The 15,393-nt window shown below is 37.1% G+C and overlaps 1 pseudogene; it reads left to right on the forward strand.

Moving 5' to 3' along the window:
- Positions 1-5,394: 5,394 nt before the first annotated feature.
- Positions 5,395-12,557, forward strand: LOC134658495 (uncharacterized; annotated as a pseudogene).
- The last annotated feature ends 2,836 nt before the right edge of the window (positions 12,558-15,393 follow it).

The raw sequence follows: 15,393 nt of genomic DNA on the forward strand, positions 1-15,393 counted from the left end.
AATTAATTGTAATTCCAATCTACAATACTAATACAGTAAACAGATAAAACTGTAGGTAGGTACATTGTGTAGTGGATTTGACAGACGTACTTACTAGATGGCGCTGCACAGCCCGGTCGGTATTATAAGTTGGTCTCGGTTCCTCATTACCACCATCGCCACTTTCGAGGTATTAGCGAGGTAAGGCAAGTTTTAATTGTGAAACTTGACTCCGTCTTGCGCTAATTGCCCGGTGATGATCGGATCGAGGGCCACGCCGTGTATCCATATTTGTAAGTACCTATAGCTTCAGACAACAGATTTTCAGTTGCCCCCCAAGTGAGCCGACACAAAGGTACCCGTAGTTCTTTTTTCGAAATTTACCGCAAATTTCCCTCACTTCCCCCGGCTAGTTTGGGTTTCGTGACTCGCTGATTAAAAAAGTTCATCAACGCATCTCTTTTTAGTTTTTCCAGCAAACGCCTTTCTCCGCCGCAAACTTTGGTAATAAAAAGTTGATAAAAGTTATACACAGATTAGAGAATACCAACAAGATCAGATTCGCCATTATGAAGCATCGATCGCAGAGAAGTTTAAACGGCGTTGACGCAGTAGATACCTAAGTAGGTACCTAATTAAAAATATATTCAACACATTATTTAATCAGACTACATACCATCAGCTGTTGCACATTTGGTGATGCTAACTTAAGACATGCCTATATGTTTAGGTGTACATAGGTACTAAACACAATCACTACCAGCGACCCGCTAGGCAGGTTCTCTGATCGTAGGCGCTTTTCGCTACGTAGGTTATAGGTACCAATGCGCTTTATCAGTCACGCTCGTAGCGTGTAGCTCACGCTCGCCAGTGTTAATTAGGTACCTCACATCAGGTTGGACTAGGTACGTCTTGGACCTAATGTCTATTATTGATGTTTAATAAAATAAAATAAAACATGCATTTATTTCAGACGAATAAGGGTCCATAGTTTGTTAGTAACAAGATAATACTTAAGTAGCCGTTTTTCCCCTGTCCAACTTTATTTGAAATAGGTACTTTGACAAAAAATTGTATCTGTCTTTGATCACTTATCATTGTGCGTGCTGATAATAACGTACATACATATGTGATTTTTTTTTGGGAGTAGCATATCTTTTAGATTTTAATGTAATCTGTGTTTGAATGCTAGAGCGAAGCAAGACCGGAGGCTCCCGACACCCGCATACAATGTTATAATTACGTAATAAATAGGTATAACTTGGTCAACAGATCTTGACAGTAGAATAAGGCGGCAAAAAATGTAGGCGCGAACAAGGCGCGAAGGGATATCGTCCCATAGAAAATGTGAATATCGCGCTTTTTTATACTGACAAGATTTGGTTGACCAGCTTATATGTCAGGTTTACCCTGACAAACATTATTGAGGTAAAATGTGCAAAGCTTAACACAGATGACGCTAGGATGATTTACTTCCAAGTGAAGTATTTTTCGTGAGTTTCAATCAGGTTTCAATACTATTCTTAGTTTTCAATATTGGTGAATTTCAATATTGGTAGTTTTTAAATGAAAATACCACATTTTAGTAAAAAATACTTTAAAATTGTATACTTTTATTATACTTTTAAAGATATAAATTAAAGTTACTTTTATTATTCTACCTTCGCTTACTTTTATTTTATTTGGCGTCCCTAAGCCCCCATTCGCACGAGAGCTTTTTCAACGCGCGTTAAAAAAGCGCTTGAATCTGTCCGCACTCTAAATTCGATTTGACGTTTAAGGCTTAAAGTCGAAAATCCAAAAACGCTTGATAAAAAGCGCTACCGCTGTCGTGTGATACACATATATCCATTTGTGTCATTCAAACGCTTTTTTAATGCGCGTTGTGAAAGCGCACGTGGGAATGAGGGCTAACGGACGTAAGGCGGACCACCCTCCACACGATCGAACTGGCGTCACTCCACCCACTCACACACTCCTCACTGGACGGGATCAAGGTTGAGGTCCGGTACGCCCGTCTGTTATAGCTTTACGATCCGGCTGTGCACACTTTAGCTGTATATTGAAATTTGATCCATCAATGTGTCAAATCTAACGTCACTGTCAATGGCAACCCAACTGTCAATTTCATGTTCAATGCAGATGTTGTGCCGGATTATCCCGAAAATAAATAAAATAATCACCTTCACAAAGTTAATTAAACCAGAGTCAGGGGTAAGCTGAGCGAAAGGAACAAAAGCAACGTGATTTGGAATAAGTTTCAACGTTTTATGATGTGTCTCTATAGAGAATAATAAGCCTATAACAAAAGTAACTACCATTATATTTTCCGATTATTAACGTAATAACGCTTGTGGATATAGTCGATAGAGAACGAGTGTGGTAAGTACTTACCTGTCCACTGTTTACTTACATGACTACTAAAGAAAGCCTTATTGAGCTTTCTGCGAGAGGGCCTCCTTTTATACACCATACCCCTGTGGGTTTACCGCGAACCACGTTCGACATGTTGTTTCCTTGTCACACTTACGTACGCATTTACAAGTGCGACAGAGAGGCAACACTTCGAAAGTGGATCGCGGTAGGCCCTCTGTACGTTGTGTAAAGTTATCCCATATTCATATTAATATCTGGGTGACCGAGCTTCGCTCGGAAAACATATAAAAACTCGAAAATGCGCGTTTTCCCAGAGATAAGACCTAGCTAGATCGATTTTCGCCCCCGAAAACCCCCGTATAGCAAATTTCATCTAAATCGTTAGAGCCGTTTCCGAGATCCCCAAAATATATATATATATATTATTATATTATTTATATATATATATATAAATAAATAAATAAACAAGAATTGCTCGTTTAAAGGTATTAGTTAGATATTTGTTTCCGCTTCCTTTTTGAACGAACTTCGATTTCGTTCGATAGTATGAGTAGATGGGCACATAAGTAACAAATTTTTAAACAGAGGGCCTACTGCTAAATCGGCAGCTGAAATTTCGTTATCTGCCCCTCTATAGTTAATTCATTATTTGCATTTTGCTGGGCATTTTCCGCAAATTGAGCCATTGTGCCTACTTTGCGGGAAAAACGAGGTAGTGCTACTCTAAACCATTCCAGCTCCTCCATGAAACCCATGAAACCTAGCAATGTGTTCAGCTTGTTAATAATAATATAGCCATTTATTCCGAACAACATAAGTTACAATATACAAATGTTTTTTTTTTAATAATATATCTCTTAGTTCGGTGTGCCGTAAGGCATAGGCCTCCTCCAACTGTCTCCATTGGGCTCTGTCTGCAGCAACCCTCATCCAGTATGACATCTTGTAAATGGATGTGCTTGCTTTCTAGTACAGCCTCTAAGGTACCATAGAGTAACCTGTTTGCTCCATTTTTCTATTGGGCAGCATAGCATGTGGCCTGTCCATCCCCACTTTAGATGGTCAATGCGAGCAAGTATGTCGGTAATCTTTGTTTTCTTTCTTATTTCTGAGTTTCTGAAACTCAGCTTGTTAACTGCCTCCTATCTCCTATAGTGTTCATGGAGTCCCTAGCAGAGATCGGAACCGGGTTTTGCAAAAACTTCAAAATAACCATATTTTTCGAATTATTTTATACTCGAAATGTAGGACTCAGTTGTGAGTTTAGGTAACGACTTTGTATTATTAGATTGCCTAATTAAAAATTAAATAATTTGCAAAGAACGAAAAAATATCCCCAGGTATCTCCTATATACTTCTACCTGTAAACACACAGAAAACAACACACACAGACAAACAACAACACACAGACAAACACAACACACACAACAACACACAGACAACAGGTAGAACAGGACAAACACACACACACAGGTAAACAGGTTAAACAGGTAGAAGTATACAGTCTAGGAGAATATGTTTTATCTTACCTATTCAAATGATAGAGAGGCAGACAACGCAATTTCGATTTTTGTGGTAGATTAGATCCTCAGACACCAAGGAGTTATATGTTTGGAAATGCCTGTGAAATGTTGTTACCAAGATTGTGACAATACAAATGAAAACAAATCCATGTTTTCATTCCCTATCAATGATTATCCTCGCTTAAAGCTGTGGATACAACATGCAGGTGAGAATCAAACAGCATTATTACAATAGTGTTTTGAATGCAGAAGTTATAAGCTTAACAATATCTTTAAAACTGCATTTTTACTTTATGTTTCCTACTTTATTTCTGATACAACATGTTTGAATACTTTTTAGTAACTGTAAAGTCGGCATCTGAAAAATGTATGAATTCCTTGACATAACAACTTAGGGCCACTCGCACAATTCACTAACCTGAGGTTTACTCGTTAAACATGGTCAACATGGAGCTACCATGGTTATCAGTACAATTTGACACTGGGTTAACGTTTTAACCGCTTGACCTCGGGTTAGAGGGATGGTGCAAGTGGGCCTTAGTGATGGTAGTTTGCTGTCCAGAAATTACATTACATTATTATTAGCTACATAATTATTTAACTACTTTTGCATAAATAAATTGCATTATTTATCAAATAACAAGATGTTTAAAAATATTTAATTTAGGATTCTAGGAGCCAATATCACAATGAACATTATATACAAATTAAGCATCTTAAACTATGGTAGAAAACAGGCAGCATTATAATTTTCTTTAGTATTTAATTAAATAGTGTAGGTATACATATTTAGTTTTTAATATTTTAATTAATTAATGATAAATTTAAGTTTCAACTTCCAAGATTTAAATTTCAAAAACTTAAGTTTCATAATTTACATTTCAGGTAATAAAAACCTGACATCGTTGTCGCACCAAAAGTTGAAGTACCATTTCATTTGTGAAGATCATTTCAAACCTGAAGATGTATGTAAGAACTTGCTGAGATCTAGACTCGTACATACCGCTGTGCCTCTGCCGCCTAAACCTGTCACACCACCACGTGAGTTTCACTTACTAAAAGGCCCAGTTTCATTGGTCGATACAGCATACTGTAACTCGCCACAGGCAGTGCAACGACTCGTGAAACTTATTAGCATACTCCTAGTTTTGGGTCGGGAATGTTGAACACTAGCCAAAAAATAAGTAATAACTGTAAAATCTACTATGTGGAAATAACCACCTATTTTCATTGACTGAAGCGTTAGCGAAGGTCTTCGTTTTAATTCGGGCAAAATGTCACAATTATCAACCAATTCCTTACCCCGTTGAAATCCGATAAAACGGAATAGGTATACAAAATTACAAACGCCTCAGTAACACTTTTTGTTTGAGTATTTCTATATTTTAGCAGAACCCTAGCTTAAACTGAAATTTGAAGTAATAACCAATATAACCATAGCTCAGACAGATTATAGCAATAACAAATAGGTATGGATAGAGAAAAGCAAACTTTTGAACATTTGTGGTTCGTGACAATGAATATAATCGAGAAATTGATTAAAAAAATCACTGTAAATAACACCACTTTAAAACATCTTGTTCTACTTTCGAGACACAACTGTTTTACAATGATCTGTCCAAGTGTTTTACAATGGTTACTCCAATGTGATTTCGACACGCACTTAAGAGGAAAGGGGACGACTTGACGCTACCAGACAGAGACGCCGCGTTCCACCCTCTATCGGTCAATGGACGGCTATCTCTACTCGGCATAGAGCCCGCTTCATACGCCACTCTAACACCGCTTAACAGTAGTAGTAATCACTTTAATGTACACAACACAGGCAGTACAGTCTCGGATAAGTTCGCGTACCATGAAGGCACGTTCACAACAATGTTATGCGTCATCACCGTCGCCGTGTGATAAGCCGCTGTCTCCCCAATCCGCTTACAGTAGAAGAAACGCGTCACCGAACTCTTTTGAAAGACGCTCACCGCCTTTATCAAGTCCAGGACTAGACTTAAACGCTGCCTTATTAGCGAGAGAGGAGCAGCAAGCGGCTCAACAGCAGCAAGCACTCGATTACACAGGAGAAATCGACACTAAAGAGGTAGCTAAACGAATAAGTGACGATCTGAAACGCTACTCAATCCCTCAAGCGATCTTCGCTCAGAGAGTCATATGCAGGTCACAGGGGACTTTAAGCGCTCTTTTAAAAAACCCGAAGCCTTGGTGTAAGTTGAACGCGGGACGGGAGACGTTTCTGAGGATGTGGAGATGGCTGCAGGAGCCGGAGTACCAGAGAATGTCGGCGCTTAGGCTTGCAAGTAAGGATGCATGCTGCTTTACAAATACAAATAGATTATTTGGTTTAACACAAGATACACAAACCATAAAAGGCTGGAATCTCCCACACCGCTCTTCCATGGCGTTGACAAACCAACAAATTAATATTTACAATTTTAGATCAATTATAATTGTGGTTAGAATTAAAGATCTGTGCTTTTGTTGGGTAGATTAGTTAGTTGTCCAGGGATTTGATACTACACATAATGACATAAAGTATGAACATAGAATTCAAGTAGATTTAATGTATACTAAAACGTTTTTTTTTACCGTTCAAACTGTTAATTGCAAAGACAAGACTTATTCATGATCAGCCAAAGGTGTTAGAAATCAAAATCGATCAAAAAGTTTCCTTATTAATTTTCCTTGGTATTTCAGGTAGCCCCAAACTAATAAAATTGGACACCGAATGTCGTTATGTTAGTGAAGACCGTTCTGATCAATGCTATAAAAATAAAAACGACCAGCAAGCTGGGTTAGTCAAGACTGCAATTCCTAGACACAATGAGGGCAAAGAATTAAATGATATCGAAAGTGAAGATGAATCAAATGAGATTAAATGTAAAAAAGTATCAAATGATATTCACGGTGCAAATTATGAACATGAATCGGATTCTGTAGATCCAGCTCAAGGTATTTATTACAATTTGAGATCAGCTATTAATTATTTTTCAAATGCGAATTCTTTTGCATGACGACAACTTATGAATGAAAAATAATTATTAAATTATCATATGGAAAGTCATGGCATTGTAAAATCATTATTTTGGAGAGAATAAATACATACACAAATACACCTTTAAGTTTCTAGTTACAACCACATTCAAATATTATCCTGTATGAGTTATATGAATTTAATCTAGCAAATAATAAATGTCAAATAGAAAAAACAATATTATTTTAATTTTGTATACAAACAGTATAATTCGTTAATTACAAAATAAATTGAAATAATTGTCTTAATTGATGTTTTATTTCAAATATCCCCTACTTGACCAAAAATTATCTAGTTTTACAAAACCGTGTATTGATTTATATAGTTATAACCCATTTTTTTTAGATTATTTATTGTTGGAGATCATAAATGTTTACTGTTTAATTTATTATTTGTTATTTTTTATTTTCAGCTGTCGAAAATGTCCAAGTGGTGGAAATTCTGTGTATGGAGTGCGACAAACCAATCAATGGGTAAGCAATATATTAAGCATCTACTAATTTTTTTTTATACCCATAAACTAACCACTAGTTACCACAAACTCACTTTGGTGGTAAGTGTGGTAACTAACCTAATCTAACTCTAGCGGATGGTGTTTTTACCCGACCGAAAGAGGGTCATTGTTGTTCTAAAATGTGTGCAGAAAATGATACGTTTCTGCACTAGAGCATTTTACGTTCCATGTAGGTATTTTTTTTTGTTGTTTTATGATAAGCAATTGAAATTTGGGTTTAAATGGATTTGTTATACAACTTCCATTCTGATATTTTAAGTCCCCATTACATAAATAACGATACTTTTGCCTAAAAACTAGTACCCTAAAGAAATACTATCAAAATGTCATGTTTTTAAAAAAAGACATGTATTTTACTTTCTTCGTATTCGAAATGAAAAGTAGAGTGTTTAATTCGGGAGAAAGCGATCATTTCAGCCTCGGACTATTGGACTACCTCGGCAAAAATAAGTGCTTTTCATCCCTTGGTTAACAATCTACTATTGTTTCTAAATAGTGGGCTGATTTTAATAAATGAGATGAGCGTATCTTAAAACAGCATTAAAAAATAACAATATGGCGAAAATAAAGTAAATATACGTAACTTACTTACTATTTTTATCCTGCACTTGTATGGTCAGATATAGATAGATAAATCGTTTATTTGTTTGCTGCAACAACACACATTTTACAAATAGGTAGGTCGATTACAAACATATGTAAAAAATTAACCAATACAAAAAATAAAAAATACTTACACACGAAAAATGGGTTTACCTGCTATACCTGCCAATCCTGCCATACACTGTGTGTATTGCAGCAAAAACAAAAGGGCTCCGACTCAGCTATACGCTTCACTCTACTGAGCAAAGCACTAATATTCTGCCGGGACCCAGATGACGTACAGTTGAGTAAAAAGTGTGTAGTGTGTTATAAGTGTTCAGAAATAAAATACATAAATGAAACAAAAATAAGATATACAGTGGCCATAAAATAAAATAAAAGTGAGAAAGTGCGTAGGGTTTGACTCAATATTTCCTAGAGATTCTCCGAATTACCGATTAGATCCTAAAATCCGCAACCAAAAACCCGTATGGTATCCCTGTTTTTTGTTCATCAAGCAGTATCTTTTTAAACTGGTGTTTAAAAGTTAGCTTATTTTTGAGCCGTCTTACAGGTGGAGGGATATCATTCCAACATTTGGTCGCGAGATATCGGAAACAACCGGTAAATGCAATCGTTCTATGAGGGTACATTTCTAAGAGACAGCGGCGAGTTGACCTAGTGCCATGACGGTTGTGAAATCTTAATTTTGGAAAAGAGATATTCCGGAGTTTTATTATTTAAGACGCCAAAGAGGAGACATGCAAGATGTAGATGTCGCCGAGAGGACATATTCAGTATGGACGATTTGTTGAAATACGGGGTAATGTGGCTTCTAGGGGGTATTAAGTAACAGAATCTATAACACGCATTTTGTACTCTTTGTATTAAGCGACGAGTTTTATGTTGCAGGGTTGAATTCCAATGGTGGTGCCTGCAATGCGGCGGGCCCCGCTGCGGCCTGTGTGCCCTCCGAATGGTTCACAGATCCCACTTCTTGCTTCGGTCCCCACTCGACACCACTCCTGTGAGTACTCACTGAGTTCCAATAACTTTCATTGTTTGACCCTGGACTTTGCCAGGCTTAGGTTCCAAGTTTTTTGCATTTTGATATTATTTGCCATACTTTAGCGCGAGACTTCCAGGCAAATTTTTATTTTTATTGTATTAAGTATTAAGCTTGAAATAACCGTTAATTTAATTTTAATTTAATCGTAGTCCCACGCTCTATCCGTGAATATTCGGTAATAATTCATCTGACCCCAAATTTCCAATGTATTGTTTACAGGAACAGATTGAAATCTTGATCACAGCCATACAAAAGGAACTGCAGCTTGAGGACTTCTTTAACAGACGTGACGCAGACAAGCATGTGGACAATGCCGAGTCACCAGAGTTAGTATTTTACTTTTTTATATCTTATCAGCTTACCCGATCGCGGCGAATATTTTATCATACACTAGCGACCCGCCCCGGCTTCGCACGGGTTAACAAATTATACATAAACCTTCCTCTTGAAACACTATCTATTAAAAAACCGCATCATAATCCGTTGGGTAGCTTTAAAATCTAAGCATACATAGGGACAGACAGCGGGAAGCGACTTTGTTTTATACTATGTAGTGATATCCTCCTTTTTTTAATCAATTTTTCTCATTTTTAACATTAGGTACATTGTTTTTTTTTACCAACTCGATTATGCTATCTAGATTTATTATACTTACGTCATAACTGGGAAAATTGTTGTTTGTAGACATTAACACATTCATTGCCACCCAGCCAAACAAGACATCCGCACCAGGCCACAAAAATTTCGTCATATAAAGCTGTAGTACCACGATCCCGACTATCGGGTCGTCCGGCCTGGGAATGAAATCATAAAATACCCGATAGTCGGGTTTTCCGCACTGAATGTGTTAACATAAACACTCTTCATTCAGTTATTTTTCTCTGTGGCAGCTCAAATGTTTATATGTATTTAGAGTATTCAGACATTGTACCTCTTTTCAGTATGGATTTGGAGAGAACACTAGTAAAAGTGGAACCCCCTGAAGAACCAATAGTAAAAGCGGAACCCCCTGAAGATGCGGAGGACCCCCTGGCCGAATGCTCCAACAATTCCATTCTTAAACCCGACGGAACACCAACCAACAACTATTATTCTAAAGACCGCCAACCCAACTCACAAAACTGTAGACCTAATCATAAGCATGGTCTCCATGACCCACTAAATACCCAGGATGAAAACACAGACCTTCCACTACGAGGTCCAATGAGGTCCAAAACCATGTCTGTTTTGGGCCTTAGAGATACAGATTATCAACCTAGCGAAAAATCCTTAGGCTTGGTCAACCCTTTCGAATATGAGCGAAATCTGCAGTATTTAGGCCTTGACAAACCATTAGAGAATCAAGCAACCCAGTCTTTAGGCCTCGAAGACTCAATCGAATATAGACCAAGCAAGAAATCTGTATGTCTTGACGAAATCGATTGTCAAATAAGCCAGACATCTGAAAGCTCTTTAGACTCTCAAAATTACATCGATTATCAACCAAACAAGAAATCTGTATGCAAGTCAATCGATAGATCAAGCCAGACGTCTAAAGCCCTCGACAACTCAGAGCACCGACCAAAGTTTTTGGACTTCGATGATCTTTATTGTAACTTCGGCCTCTTTAAATACGATCAACGGGACATCGCCGATATTCGACACTCGGTCAGTCTCCAAGCAGCCCCAAAGGGCCCTGATAGGGCTCCAAGACCGGACCCTATTAGTATAGAATTATCTAGACCATGTACCCCTTCAGATAAAGTTCCAAATACGGATCCAACTAGCATGGAATTGTCTGGATCTTGTACGTTGGCTGGCAATAGAGTTCCAAATCTGGATCCAATTGGCATGGAATTGTCGGGATCTTGTTCGTTTGCTACAGACAATTTTTCAGACACAGATCCAACTGGCATGGAATTATCTGGATCTGGATATGAATCTGACGGATCGTCCGTACAGTTGGAAACCCTGGTTCCGAATGACCAAGATGTAAGTATATTAAGATTTTACAAAAACTATACTTGTGTCGTTTAGGGCTAAAGGGTAAGGGTAGTATGTATGTTGTCAATTTAATAGATTGTCATTGACGTACAAATTGAGTAGTTAACTTGTTAATAAGAATAATTCGTAATTGTGTTTTCAATTTCATTCCAGCTTTTATGCCCAATTAATTTGTTAAATAATACGTTCAGGTAAAGATTAAACATGTTTAACAGTGAGCATGTTTTGCTATTTATCTGTAACCCATATGCCCATAGCAATGTTTTTTTAAAGTAATAATCGTGCTGATTGTCTCTTCTGACCTTTGAAAGGGTTTAGGTTAGCGGTCAAATTCACACTACTGGGTAAAATTCCTGGTTCTTAAGGTACAAATTAGTTTTACGTAAACGTTTCTTTTTTAATTTTCAGCAGAGAGACCATGACTTTCGCCCACCGAGCAAAAAGCGAGTCCGTATTCAACCTTGTACAGAAAATGTTGAAAATTACTTAGTGAATACTACAACAGCCCAAGCAAAAAAGATCAAAAATATATACCAGCAACCCGCTCAAGTGATATTGACAGAAGATGAAATGGAATGTACGAAAAATAAAGAACCAAAAATGAGTAGCCCACAGCGACCGTTGTGTGGAGTATACTTAAGGGATAAAAATAAAAAGACTGATTATACTAAAACACAGCAGCCAGAAGTTCAAGTACACTCCACCCACAAAAAGCAAAGTTGTACAGTCATTATATTAGAAAAGAAAACTTATCTTAACAAACAAAAGTCAGTTAACAGTAAAGGAAAGCTTAAGAATACTAATAATAAAACGCAGCAACCACAAATCTACGCTACCTACACGAAACAAGGTTTTAAGAACAATGCAGTACAGACGGAAAAACAAAAACATAAATCTGTGAAAACTATAGAAGATCCTAACAATGATCCTCTTCAAACACAGCTACCAGAAATGATAGCAGACTCTACAGACAAAGACAAAAATTCTACAGACACCACCAAAGAACAGAATAATAAGAGTGAGACACAGCAACCACCTATTAAAGTATACTCAAAGAAACGAAGCTGTAGGAATACTGTAGAAGAAAAAGAAAACAAACTAAAGTCAATAAATACAATAGATCCTGAGAAAGATCCAAATAAAACGCAGGAACCGGAAATTAAATTATACACCACTCACAATAAACAAAATCGTAAGAACATTACTGAGCGTGAAGATGATATTGATAATAGTACTACACAGGAACCAAAAATGCAAGTATATTCCACTCACAAAAAGCGAAATTGTACAGACGGTACTGAACACAGAAATGTTCCCAAAACACATATATCAATAGAAATGAACTTAACCCACAAAGACATGAAATCTATGGAAACAACAGAACAAAATACAGATTCAAATAAAATACAGGAAACAAACATTCAAGTATATTCCACTCACAAAGCCAGAAACAGTAAACACTGCAGAAAGAGAAAATACTCTTGATTTATAGTTCGTTTTTTTTAGCATTAGAAAGAAGGTAAGCGATCTTGACATGTCTTTTAATTGAAAAACGCTTTTTAAAAATCAGTAACTTATACTTATGAAAGCAGAAGAATATAAATGATCGTATTAGATTCATAATTGTTACATATTTGCCGTGACTTATTTTTAAAACATGTTTTTCAATTAAAAGACACATCAAGATTGTTTACCTTTTTTCTAATGTTAAAAAAACGAACTATAGATAGAAAGACGGGTTCAGGACAAAAATCAAAATTGTATTCGGGTATTTCCGAATGAACGAATAGTGCGGATAATTCCGAAAGCTGACTCTTACTACAACGGAATATGAGTGATTTTACAATGATTTTCGGGATTACCCGATTTCCGGAATACCCGAATAAACCTTAAAAGAAAATCGCAAAGTTAAAGAAGCAGCGAAGGTAAAATATCAATACCGAGCGCATCCAAGATATCACTAATCTTAAATGGGACCAACGAATATTTGTTTGGATGTCAGGAAGTGTGAAAACAATGTCTACATAAAAAAAAAACATAAAAACTGTACTTTATTGTTACGGAACTGGATTTTTGCTAAGTCTTCATAATATTTATATCGTTGTAAGAAAAAAGGTTGTAAAGTAACATGTAAATATAAAGCTAAAATTGTAAAACTGATTTTTTTTTCTATACGCTCAATGATACCTATAGGTACTTTTTTGCCTTGCCTTGTTGTCAACATATTTAATTCACGTAGGTTAGTCACCTGGGTGACCCTACGTATTATACTACTCTTTGCCCTACGTACAAAGCAAAGAGTAGTATAATATATATGACGAGGAGAGATAAACGATCATGTTAATTAGAGATGCTCAATGTACGGCATAGGTAAAACGATAGATTTCATAAAATATTAATTATAGGAATGTAGTGAGGTTGACTGCGACACTTTTCCAATTCAAATCTGACTGACGGTTCCACTCAGGATGCCATCTCATTTCGGGCTGTCCGCAGAATCGGCCAGGAACCAATCCATTAAAGAAGCTGTTCAGGTCATTCAAATAAAAGTCACTGTATCGCAGTCAAACACACTCAAGCATAGACTATTTCAATACTTGACATTCCATCAAACGCAGCCGTCATAAATCATAATAGACGGTCTGCGACACGGCCATTCTGACCTTTCACACGTCCTCGTGGGAAGAGTACTATGCAAGTCAAAACTCCACAGGAACAACAAGTCCACTCGGCTATCCTGATCACAATCATAAGTGCAAACAGACTTTACATAAGTTCGCTCGATCAAGTTCAATCGAATTTTATTTAGGAATATAAGAATTTCAAAGCCGCAATGTTCAAGTACAAGTTCAAGTGCAAGTTCGCAATAACCTTATTTGCTTAGAGCTTTATTATCAGCAAAAATGGAACAGGTTGTTAGACTAGTAGTATTCTGTACATCCATAATTGCGTAACCCGCAATCCACATCATTGGCCAAACTCCTTTTATTTATAGGGTATAATCTTTTTTTTTGGCTCTGTCCTTATTGCGTAACCCGCAATCTGCATCATTGGCTAACCACCAATGAAAAACCACAGTACTCATTTGCGTAACCCGCAATCTGCATCATTGGCTAAACCACCAATGAAAAACCACAACTCATTGCGTAACCCGCAATCTGCATTATTGGCTAAACCACCAATGAAAAACCACAACTCATTGCGTAACCCGCAATCTGCATCATTGGCTAAACCACCAATGAAAAACCACAACTCATTGCGTAACCCGCAATCTGCATCATTGGCTAAACCACCAATGAAAAACCACAACTATGATGTCCTTTTAAAATTCTTTCTTTTTTGCCCCCAAATTTCTAATTAGGTCAACGGTAGCAATATTTATAAGGGCTGAAAGGGCTCATTTAGACGGTGCGAGAACTCGCATGCGATATTGATTACATTCCTCAATGTAAATTTGTATGCAAGTTGCGCGCCGTCTTTTTTAGGAACTACTTGTATTATCATGCCGCGATCAGAAAGGGATTAGAAATAACAGATTTCCATACACTTACGTCAAAATCAATATGAATTGACAGCTATCTCAATCCCTTTCTAATCGCGATTCAGTAATAAGGCCCTACGACAACTATCCGCATGGCCATAGAGAAAAAAATACATAGAGTGCTCACTCCATACATCTGTTCAGACTATTAATTTCAGTGTCTACATCTAGCATCGAGTAGCGGAACTATCAGTACTGCTACTTGACAATAGATGTAGCACCGACCGGAAAGTCTTATCTCAACAGCATAAGACTTTCCGGTCGGTGGCTACATCTATTGTCAAGTAGCAGTACTGATAGTTCCGCTACTCGATGCTAGATGCTAATAGTCTTTTTGGTACTAAAACTGATGTATGGAGTGAGCACTCTATGTATTTTTTTCTCTATGGCATGGCACAGCAAGGGATCCTTCAGTATATACTGAAGGATCCCTAATCCAATCCAATATTGCCGAGGCGTCAGGCTTTCACGGGCATACTCGGAGCACCTCGGCATCCCAATGTCAAGTACACCTTGACATGCTTGAGTACGCCTCGGCAATATACTGAAGGATCCTTTACCTTGCCATGCCGATTGTGGGGGTTATTCCCACTAGTTACCACCAAGTTGTTACCAGTGGTAACTACTGGGAATTTTTTTCCCATCTTTTACCACTGGTAACTACTGGGAATTTTTATTCCCAGTAGTTACCACCAAAATTTTGTTAGAGTTAAATACTAATAAAAACAGTATAAAATAGTATAGTATAAATATAGAGTGATTTAATAAACAATTATAAGTCGA

The sequence above is a fragment of the Cydia amplana genome, chromosome 22 (genome assembly GCF_948474715.1).
Source record: "Cydia amplana chromosome 22, ilCydAmpl1.1, whole genome shotgun sequence".
NCBI lineage: Eukaryota > Metazoa > Arthropoda > Insecta > Lepidoptera > Tortricidae > Cydia > Cydia amplana.